Source organism: Dromaius novaehollandiae, chromosome 16, assembly GCF_036370855.1.
Source record: "Dromaius novaehollandiae isolate bDroNov1 chromosome 16, bDroNov1.hap1, whole genome shotgun sequence".
Taxonomy (NCBI): domain Eukaryota; kingdom Metazoa; phylum Chordata; class Aves; order Casuariiformes; family Dromaiidae; genus Dromaius; species Dromaius novaehollandiae.
Genome location: NC_088113.1, coordinates 21,969,155 through 21,979,319, shown reverse-complemented (window position 1 = coordinate 21,979,319; position 10,165 = coordinate 21,969,155). Strand labels below are relative to the sequence as shown.

The 10,165-nt window shown below is 59.5% G+C and overlaps 1 long non-coding RNA gene across 1 annotated transcript; it reads right to left on the bottom strand.

Moving 5' to 3' along the window:
- Positions 1–269: 269 nt before the first annotated feature.
- LOC135330152 (uncharacterized) lies at positions 270–3,102 on the bottom strand. The gene is made up of 2 exons (XR_010391973.1): positions 2,819–3,102; positions 270–603 (listed from the first exon to the last, which is right to left on the bottom strand). It is a non-coding gene; the product is annotated as an uncharacterized LOC135330152 (long non-coding RNA).
- Between the last annotated feature and the right edge of the window lie 7,063 nt (positions 3,103–10,165).

Below are 10,165 nucleotides of genomic sequence, written 5' to 3'. Positions count from 1 at the left end.
TGGTCGACTTTCCCTTGCGCTGCACAGCAGGACAGCTCCGCACCGTGCCCTCCCAGCACCGCCACTCCTCCCAGCAGCTGCCTAACCGGCCCCAATCCTGAGCAAAGCTACGACCCCCAGGAGCCCGCAGCACCCCTCCTACTCTTCCCGCCCTCCCCATTTCCAAGAGGGACAGCCCCAGCCCCCGGGGACAACCCTGCCTGGTCACGCTGCTGTCCGAAAAGCGGATTCGTTGCCCGCTGTGCACTAAGCCAATAATGACACGCTCAGGAGAGACATTTGCTTATTTATTTCAGAGTTGTGCAAGCCTGGCTGCTCGGTGTTTTCCCCACAAATCAAGCGCAACTCCCCCCCCGCCCCGGCTTTCCAAGTAGCATTTATACAAGTTGCAAGGTTTGCAACTTTCCCTCTTACACCGGTTGGTTAGTGATTTACATACAATTCTAATATTGCTTACACGCCATTTTAAAACTACGCATGCTCAGGGGAGGGGTCTTCACCCGGGCACAGGTCTTTCTGACCTATGGGCGTGATTTTCTTGTATTATAATGAGGACAGTTCAGTTCGGGGATACCTCGAATTCCTTTGCTAAATTGGCAACGTCTACATAGAAAACAAAACATTTTGATTTACTATTTCTTTAAGGCTTTAGCACTTCTAGCATGGCCTTGATTAAAGAATTATTTCCTCCCAGGAAATGGGGGGGGGGGGGGGGGGGGTTCTCCTCATCTGCCTAGTTTAAACAGCAGGAACACTCTTTCTGAGCTTCCAAGGTTGTCTTGCAACACCATCGGAGATGGAAAACACTTCCTGCCCTGTACCGGGGAAAAACAGGGGCATTCCACTGTCCCCCGTGACCTGTGGGGACTCAGGCGTGAGTGACACATGTCCAGTAAGGAACAGACCCAGCGGGCACTACAGCTCCTGGCCTGCCACGCGGCCGCCTGCTGGGAACCCCGCTGGCAGGGACCTGCCGCCGCCGCCGCCGCCCCCCCCGCGGGGCCACCTCGAGAGGCGCAGCATGGTCACCCAGTAGCCCCGCCTGAGAAGACTACACCTCCCAGCATACCGTGCACGCGAAAAGGGCGGCCCGGAAGCCCAGTGCCGGAAGACTACTGCTCCCGGCATGCCATGCCAAGCAACATGGCCGCCCGGAAGCCCAGTGCCGGAAGACTACCGCTCCCAGCATGCCGCGCTCAGAACAAACAGGCCCCACCGGAAGCCCAGTGCCGGAAGACTACTGCTCCCGGCATGCCGCGCCGAAAGCTACGGCTCCCCGCATTCCCGCACCCCAACGCCCGCCCCCCACCCGCAGCGCTGGGGCACCTTTGACCCTCGGCACATTCCGTTCCTTTCCGTCCCGCCCCCCTTCCCCTTCCCCCCTGTCCCCCCGGAAACGGCCGCAGAGCCCCGAGCGCGGCCCCGCCAGCCCCACCACCGGCCCGGGGCTCCCCCGACACCCCCGCGACCGGCCCCGCCTCAGCTCCGACACTGCCCCCGCCCCTCCACGACCCTCCTCCCCCCGCTCCCCGACACGCTCCCGAGCTGACACAGGAGACCCCCCCCCCGCGCTCCTCCGACCGCGCAGTAAACCGCACCGCAGCCCCGGCGCACCCCCTTCCTCCCCCCGCCTCCGTGGCCCCGGGACGCTCCCAGCCGCCGGGACCCCCGGCACATGCGGGACCCGCAGCCTGCAGTGCGCCTCCCCCGGCCCCGCTCACCTCCTCCGCGGGGCGGCCGCCGGGCTGGTCCCGAAGGGCCGTGCTCCGCGGCAGCTCCGCTGCCCAGCTCCTGCCCCAGCGCCAGCTCCCCCCAACTGCGGCCCCAGCCCCCAAATGTGGGCCTGCCCTTGCCATCAGCCCCACCTGGGGCCTGTCCTGCCACCCAGCTCCCCCTGGCATTCATCCCAGCCCCAGGGCCCGCAGCTGTGGGCCTGCAGGAACTGGGCAGGGGGCCTGGCCATCAGCCCCTTCAGGGACAGCTGGGGCTGCCAGGGCAGCAGAGGCACCCCCACTCTCCTGACAGCAGCTTGCTGAGAGCTGAAGGGAGAGCCCTGCCTGGGGTGTAGAGTGCGGAAAGGGGAGTATGCGGAGCACAAGAGAACAAATCGAGAGCTCTGGGTGCAACACAAGTCAAGAAAAAAAAAAAAAAAAAAACAATAATAGAGCAAACAGAGTGACTCTGGGGGCACCAAAAGGAGGGCCCTGGGGCACACCCAGAAGCACCCAGAAAACTCCAGGACAGGAGAAAAAGCTAAACAGAGACCTCTGCGGCGTGCCGCAAAACACACACGGGGCCACGGGGCGCACCGAAAGGCACGCAGAGGGCTCGGGGGCAACCCAGAATGTGAACTGAGGGGTCCTGAGGGCATCAGAGGGCAAGTGCAGGGCTCTGGGGCAGACCAAAATACAGAGGAAGGGCCTTGGCGCACACCAGAGGGGTCACCAGGCACGCCGCAGGGCTCAACGCGGCTGACAGGATGGCGCCTGCAGGCTGCCCCAGGCACACGAGCGACACTGCGGAGTGCCAAAAGCAAATCCGGGAGCGGTTCGGGGACCTCACGCAGCCCTGGAGGGGCTCTGGCTGCCCTTGCGATGAGGGGAAACACCCCCAAGAGCCCCGAGGGTCCAGGCAACGCAAGGGAAATTCCCCGCAGCTCTGGGAACAGCACCGGGCTCCCTGGCAAGCGCAGGCACTCCCAAGTACATGGGACTCGGGGACCAGCTCCCAGCCCCGGACACAATGCGTAACCTCCTGCCCCGGGCATCGTGTTCAGGCAAACCGCCCTGGAGCTCGGCACCAGCGTGCCTCCCCTTACCTACGATATCCAAAGAGTCACCGCCGCACCAGCGTCTGTCCGTCCGTCCGTCCGTCGGGGAAGGGTCAGCTCCTGCCCCTGCCCTCGACGTGGCAGGTGTCCGAGTAGCCTCCCCCCAGTGCTTTTTCCTTCAGGGCTAGGATTCAGCTTGGAGAGCTGAGAGGAAAATGCCTGATCCCGCCTGCCTGCACTTCTGCCCTAACCCAGGCCAGAGCCCCTCAGGTTACTTAGTCCTCAGCGCTGCCTCGGGGAGGCCGAAATAACTGCTAACGGTCATTAGCGATACTTACCCTAGTTACCCGTGCCAGAACGCCTCCTCCTGTAGCAGTTCCTGGTGATATCGAGGGGCCGCTGCATTCTGGCTTCCTTGTTTCATCCCGTCCCTTCGGTATTAACCGCAAGCAAACGCTCGTCCGTCTCTTCTCCTCGTCAGCATTTGCTGTCCTTGGTTCCATCTCTGTAAGGAAGCGATAAACTCGCGTTTTACTTCCAGTGAAACGCTTAGGTTTATGCATGATCTTTTTCTCTTTACCCTGTTTTCTTTTTCCCCCTTTTTTTTCTTTTTTCCTTCTTCTTTTCCTTAAGGGAAAGGTCTTAATACGGCACTTTGCACCATACGTTGCAGGGTAAACGGTCTGGAAACGTTACACACAGCAATTAGGGCTAGGTTATTAGGCAGGCGGGCACGTCGCCTAATACCTTCCTAACGCCATCTTCCACGAAACCTTATTTTTATTCCGCTTCAGTGTTATTGGTACTGTTCGCAAACCCTCGTATGCATGCGCTTAACCGACAACTCTCTCGGTCTTTAACTACGTGGAGGAATGACAGCCCTCGATTTGCCTGTCTCCCTTTCAAACCTATTACCTTTTTGAGACTGCTCCTAGCTTCCTCTTACTCTTGCATGCTGGCCTCACAGGCGACGACCAAAACGAACAACTGGATCGCTAGGTCTAGCCCCCTCTCTTCAAGATGTGCCCCTTCGGGGCTTACGTTTCTTGGTCTCTTCAACTTCAGCCGTGGCAATTAATCTAAAAAAGTAAGTATGACATCTATTCCTTTCCGTAGCTGCGTGTACGACAACAAAACAAAACAGAAACAGCCAAAGCAAAGCTAAGGCAGATACAGGCAACAGCAGCCACAGGGTAGGAACGGGTTACTCAGTCCTCAGCGCTGCCTCGGGGAGGCCGAAATAACTGCTAACGGTCATTAGCGATACTTACCCTAGTTACCCGTGCCAGAACGCCTCCTCCTGTAGCAGTTCCTGGTGATATCGAGGGGCCGCTGCATTCTGGCTTCCTTGTTTCATCCCGTCCCTTCGGTATTAACCGCAAGCAAACGCTCGTCCGTCTCTTCTCCTCGTCAGCATTTGCTGTCCTCGGTTCCATCTCTGTAAGGAAGCGATAAACTCGCGTTTTACTTCCAGTGAAACGCTTAGGTTTATGCATGATCTTTTTCTCTTTACCCTGTTTTCTTTTTCCCCCTTTTTTTTCTTTTTTCCTTCTTCTTTTCCTTAAGGGAAAGGTCTTAATACGGCACTTTGCACCATACGTTGCAGGGTAAACGGTCTGGAAACGTTACACACAGCAATTAGGGCTAGGTTATTAGGCAGGCGGGCACGTCGCCTAATACCTTCCTAACGCCATCTTCCACGAAACCTTATTTTTATTCCGCTTCAGTGTTATTGGTACTGTTCGCAAACCCTCGTATGCATGCGCTTAACCGACAACTCTCTCGGTCTTTAACTACGTGGAGGAATGACAGCCCTCGATTTGCCTGTCTCCCTTTCAAACCTATTACCTTTTTGAGACTGCTCCTAGCTTCCTCTTACTCTTGCATGCTGGCCTCACAGGCGACGACCAAAACGAACAACTGGATCGCTAGGTCTAGCCCCCTCTCTTCAAGATGTGCCCCTTCGGGGCTTACGTTTCTTGGTCTCTTCAACTTCAGCCGTGGCAATTAATCTAAAAAAGTAAGTATGACATCTATTCCTTTCCGTAGCTGTGCGTACGATAACAAAACAAAACAGAAACAGCCAAAGCAAAGCTAAGGCAGATACAGGCAACAGCAGCCACAGGGTAGGAACGGGTTACTCAGTCCTCAGCGCTGCCTCGGGGAGGCCGAAATAACTGCTAACGGTCATCAGCGATACTTACCCTAGTTACCCGTGCCAGAACGCCTCCTCCTGTAGCAGTTCCTGGTGATATCGAGGGGCCGCTGCATTCTGGCTTCCTTGTTTCATCCCGTCCCTTCGGTATTAACCGCAAGCAAACGCTCGTCCGTCTCTTCTCCTCGTCAGCATTTGCTGTCCTTGGTTCCATCTCTGTAAGGAAGCGATAAACTCGCGTTTTACTTCCAGTGAAACGCTTAGGTTTATGCATGATCTTTTTCTCTTTACCCTGTTTTCTTTTTCCCCCTTTTTTTTCTTTTTTTCCTTCTTCTTTTCCTTAAGGGAAAGGTCTTAATATGGCACTTTGCACCATACGTTGCAGGGTAAACGGTCTGGAAACGTTACACACAGCAATTAGGGCTAGGTTATTAGGCAGGCGGGCACGTCGCCTAATACCTTCCTAACGCCATCTTCCACGAAACCTTATTTTTATTCCGCTTCAGTGTTATTGTTACTGTTCGCAAACCCTCGTATGCATGCGCTTAACCCACAACTCTCTCGGTCTTTAACTACGTGGAGGAACGACAGCCCTCGATTTGCCTGTCTCCCTTTCAAACCTATTACCTTTTTGAGACTGCTCCTAGCTTCCTCTTACTCTTGCATGCTGGCCTCACAGGCGACGACCAAAATGAACCACCGGATCCCCAGGTCTTGCTGCTTCTCTTCGAGATGTCCCCCTTCGGTGGGCTACCCTGCCAAACAAACCAAAAAGACTGCCGAGGTCACGAGGGTACCAGATTTTCAGACCGCTTCTCCGAGGCTTTCGGGGTGACTGACGTCACCGCTTCGCTTCACGTTACTCACAGCTACCTTCGTCTATTACTTAGGGCTAAACCTGTTTCTGTTTGCAGAGGGGCTTGTTGCTTGTTTAAACTTGACATATAGTCCATAACCTGCTCTGCATGCTCCCTAGTCCCTTCTGCTTTTGCAACACTTGTGGTAATTCAAGGCGGTAATTAAGAGTCCCCATTGTCCCATAGGCTGGAGCGAGACATTGCTGCTGCTCTGAGGAGGTGCCTAAAAGCCACGCTGTTTTCGCTAGCATCACTGGGGCTTCCCAGAGCCCATCGGTGTTCTCTTTGGCTCTTCCCGAGCCTTTTAGGTTTCTTAGGCTATTCCTTAGCCCTCCATTTTAGGGCAATGTTCTCCTTAAGCACTGCGCACAGCACGATTATCCCAGATCAGCCACATCGTGCACACACAGAGGCTTCTGAGAGGCGGCTCAGAAGAAAAGAGAGAGAAGTCTCTTTGTCATCCGCACATTCACCCGTCAACACTCTTCACCAGGAAGTGCTGTAACTTCCTGTTTCTCTAAAGCGGGACTGAGTCGAGGCGGAGACGCACATCGCACCCCATCTTTGTTAGAACGCCTCACTGCTGCGGGCACTGGGTCTGGCAGCAGTTTGAGGAATGTTTGGGGCCTTGCACAGAGTGCAGGGGAAGGTCTGGAGTCAGTGACAACATTGCGGCAGGGCTCGGAGGCGTTTTGGGGCCTGTGGGGGTGTTGGGGCAGGATTTGTGGGTGGTTTAATGGCTCTGGGGGGGCTGGTTGCAGGAAGGGTGGGACTCTGCGGGGCCCTCAGGGCAGGGGTGCCATCCCAGATGCGTAGCGAGCACATAGGGGTGCCCTACGTGGCTCTCAGCTCGGCGGGAGCAGCCACCGGTCTCCCACCCCACCAGACAGGGGAGCGGGGCGGGGGGGGGGGGGGGAGAGGAGGTGGAGGGATCTATGAGCTCGCAGAGAACGCCAGAGGAGGCAGCAGGGAACTCCCCAAGGACCCCGCGTCCCAGACGAGAGGAGGCATCAGGCTGCCGTGCCGCTGCTAGAGACATCCAGACCCCCGCGCAGGCACCCCACACACACTCCTCCAGGCTGCGTCCGCAGGGGCGAGCGCACGCCCCGGCCCGCGCTGGGGAGGAACCGGGGCCCTACAGGCGACACACGCAAAAGGGAGAGTCAGAGCCGCGCTCCGGCAGACCCGGCGCCGCGCAGACCCGGCGCGGCCCCCGGCCCGACTCCCCCCCCCCCCCCCCCCGCCCCGCCGCCTCCACGCAGCGACGGCCCCGGCTGGCAGGACACAGCCCGACACCCGCGGCCACCCGAAGGCACACGCTCGCCTCACCTCGCCTCACCGCGGCCCCCACATGCTCGACTCCAGCCCGCCTCTGCCCTCGCCCGCCGCCGTCCAGCCAAAACACCCGCCCTGCTCGCCGCCATCTTGCCCGCCGCCGCACCGCGCGTGCGCCGGCCGCCCAGGGCTCGCGCCGCCGCACCGCGCGTGCGCCGGCCGCCCAGGGCTCGCGCCGCCGCACCGCGCGTGCGCCGGCCGCCCAGGGCTCGCGCCGCCGCACCGCGCGTGCGCCGGCCGCCCAGGGCTCGCGCGCGAGGGGCGGGGGGAGCGCGAGGGGCGGGGGGAGCGGAGCGCGAGGGGCGGGGGGAGCGGAGCGCGAGGGGCGGGGGGAGCGGAGCGCTAGGGGCGGGGGGAGCGGAGCGCGAGGGGCGGGGGGAGCGGAGCGCGAGGGGCGGGGGGAGCGGAGCGCGAGGGGCGGGGGGAGCGGTGCGCGAGGGGCGGGGGGAGCGCGAGGGGCGGGGGGAGCGGAGCGCGAGGGGCGGGGGGAGCGGAGCGCGAGGGGCGGGGGGAGCGGAGCGCGAGGGGCGGGGGGAGCGGAGCGCGAGGGGCGGGGGGAGCGCGAGGGGCGGGGGAGCGCAGCGCGAGGGGCGGGGGGAGCGCGAGGGGCGGGGGGAGCGCAGCGCGAGGCAGCCCAGACCCGCAATGGCCCCACCCTCGCGTGGTCGCAGCGCCGCGCTGCAGCCGGCCGGCTCCCGCGCGCCAACCGCAGCCCGCCGCGCCACCCCGGCGCTCAGGCCGAGCAGCGAGCGCCCCGAGGCTGCTCTGCCCGCGCCCGAGAGAGCGGCGGGCTTCAGCGAGCAGGCGCTGGGGCTGCCCCGGGGAGAGAGCGCCGCGGAGCAGCTCCGAGACGGCACTGCCCGTCCCCGCGCCCCCAGGAAGCACCGAGAAGGAAAAGCCCTCTCGGGAAAAGCGCTCCCGGTCCGTGAGCACCGGGCAGGGGGCACGAGCGCGGCCCCTGCGCTTACCCGTCCCCGAGAGAGCGCAGAGTAGCGGCCAACACGGCGACCGGCAGCGCGCACGTGTGCGCCGGCTGCCCGCTACGGTCTCCGTACGCAGCGGTGGCCGCCGGCGGCTGCAGTGCTGCCTTGTCGACACGCGAGGGCAGCCGTGAGCGCGCCCCCCTCCCGCGTGCAGTGCCGCCTTTCAGACACGCGAGGGCAGCAAGGAGCAGGGCGCAGCGCTTTCCTGCCCCCCTTGCAAAATACTCGCTAGACAAAAACGGCTTGGGCTCCTCCCGAACGCTTACCTGGCTTCATTACTGCAGCTATTAGGAACCGAAGTGCATAGCCTTCTAGCAAAGGGAACGACCGTCTTTTCAAAACTTCCCGCGACTCCCCAGAATTGTCACTGCCTTGCATCAGCAGCCAGCTTCTTCCAACCCAGCCGCAAGAAACATTTTGCCTTCCCGGCAGAACTTTCTGCTCCCCGGGGGGTCCAAAGGAAACCCGTCACTCACTACTGTCTGTCAAAACGTACCGGAAGCCCTCAAATACAGGACAAGACGCCTTCTCTAAGGAAGCTGACTACTAGGTCTGCTTCATGGCAGCTTCTCCCCAGTATCAGGGCCCACTCAATAAACAAAATAGGACGAGAAATGTCTTAATCTGCTCCAAGTGCTTTCGTATAAGAGAACAACATCAAAACGAGGTATTATTGCATTTAGCCTCCACTACACGTGCTACCCCAGCGCCACGGACTTGCTTTAAAGCATCAGTGACGTACGCGGTCTGGCAGTAATTAATATTCACAGAATGAATACGCACTCGATCGAGTACGGGTGTTCATAAAAAGCTTTGCCAGTGCGTCGCTAGGTAACAAACCTAGACAAGCAGCTATTTGCCCTGATCCTTCGGCTTACATTTCTTCTGCCGGATGTAGTCAAACGTACCTGCATGCGGTGGCCTTGCGAGGCAGTGACACGGTGTCCGTGGGGTGGCTGTTCCAGGGTCTCTCGGGCTGTTCCAGGGTCCTCGGACAGCAACGGTGCTGGTCGACTTTCCCTTGCGCTGCACAGCAGGACAGCTCCGCACCGTGCCCTCCCAGCACCGCCACTCCTCCCAGCAGCTGCCTAACCGGCCCCAATCCTGAGCAAAGCTACGACCCCCAGGAGCCCGCAGCACCCCTCCTACTCTTCCCGCCCTCCCCATTTCCAAGAGGGACAGCCCCAGCCCCCGGGGACAACCCTGCCTGGTCACGCTGCTGTCCGAAAAGCGGATTCGTTGCCCGCTGTGCACTAAGCCAATAATGACACGCTCAGGAGAGACATTTGCTTATTTATTTCAGAGTTGTGCAAGCCTGGCTGCTCGGTGTTTTCCCCACAAATCAAGCGCAACTCCCCCCCCGCCCCGGCTTTCCAAGTAGCATTTATACAAGTTGCAAGGTTTGCAACTTTCCCTCTTACACCGGTTGGTTAGTGATTTACATACAATTCTAATATTGCTTACACGCCATTTTAAAACTACGCATGCTCAGGGGAGGGGTCTTCACCCGGGCACAGGTCTTTCTGACCTATGGGCGTGATTTTCTTGTATTATAATGAGGACAGTTCAGTTCGGGGATACCTCGAATTCCTTTGCTAAATTGGCAACGTCTACATAGAAAACAAAACATTTTGATTTACTATTTCTTTAAGGCTTTAGCACTTCTAGCATGGCCTTGATTAAAGAATTATTTCCTCCCAGGAAATGGGGGGGGGGGGTTTCTCCTCATCTGCCTAGTTTAAACAGCAGGAACACTCTTTCTGAGCTTCCAAGGTTGTCTTGCAACACCATCGGAGATGGAAAACACTTCCTGCCCTGTACCGGGGAAAAACAGGGGCATTCCACTGTCCCCCGTGACCTGTGGGGACTCAGGCGTGAGTGACACATGTCCAGTAAGGAACAGACCCAGCGGGCACTACAGCTCCTGGCCTGCCACGCGGCCGCCTACTGGGAACCCCGCTGGCAGGGACCTGCCGCCGCCGCCGCCGCCGCCCCCCCCGCGGGGCCACCTCGAGAGGCGCAGCATGGTCACCCAGTAGCCCCGCCTGAGAAGACTACACCTCCC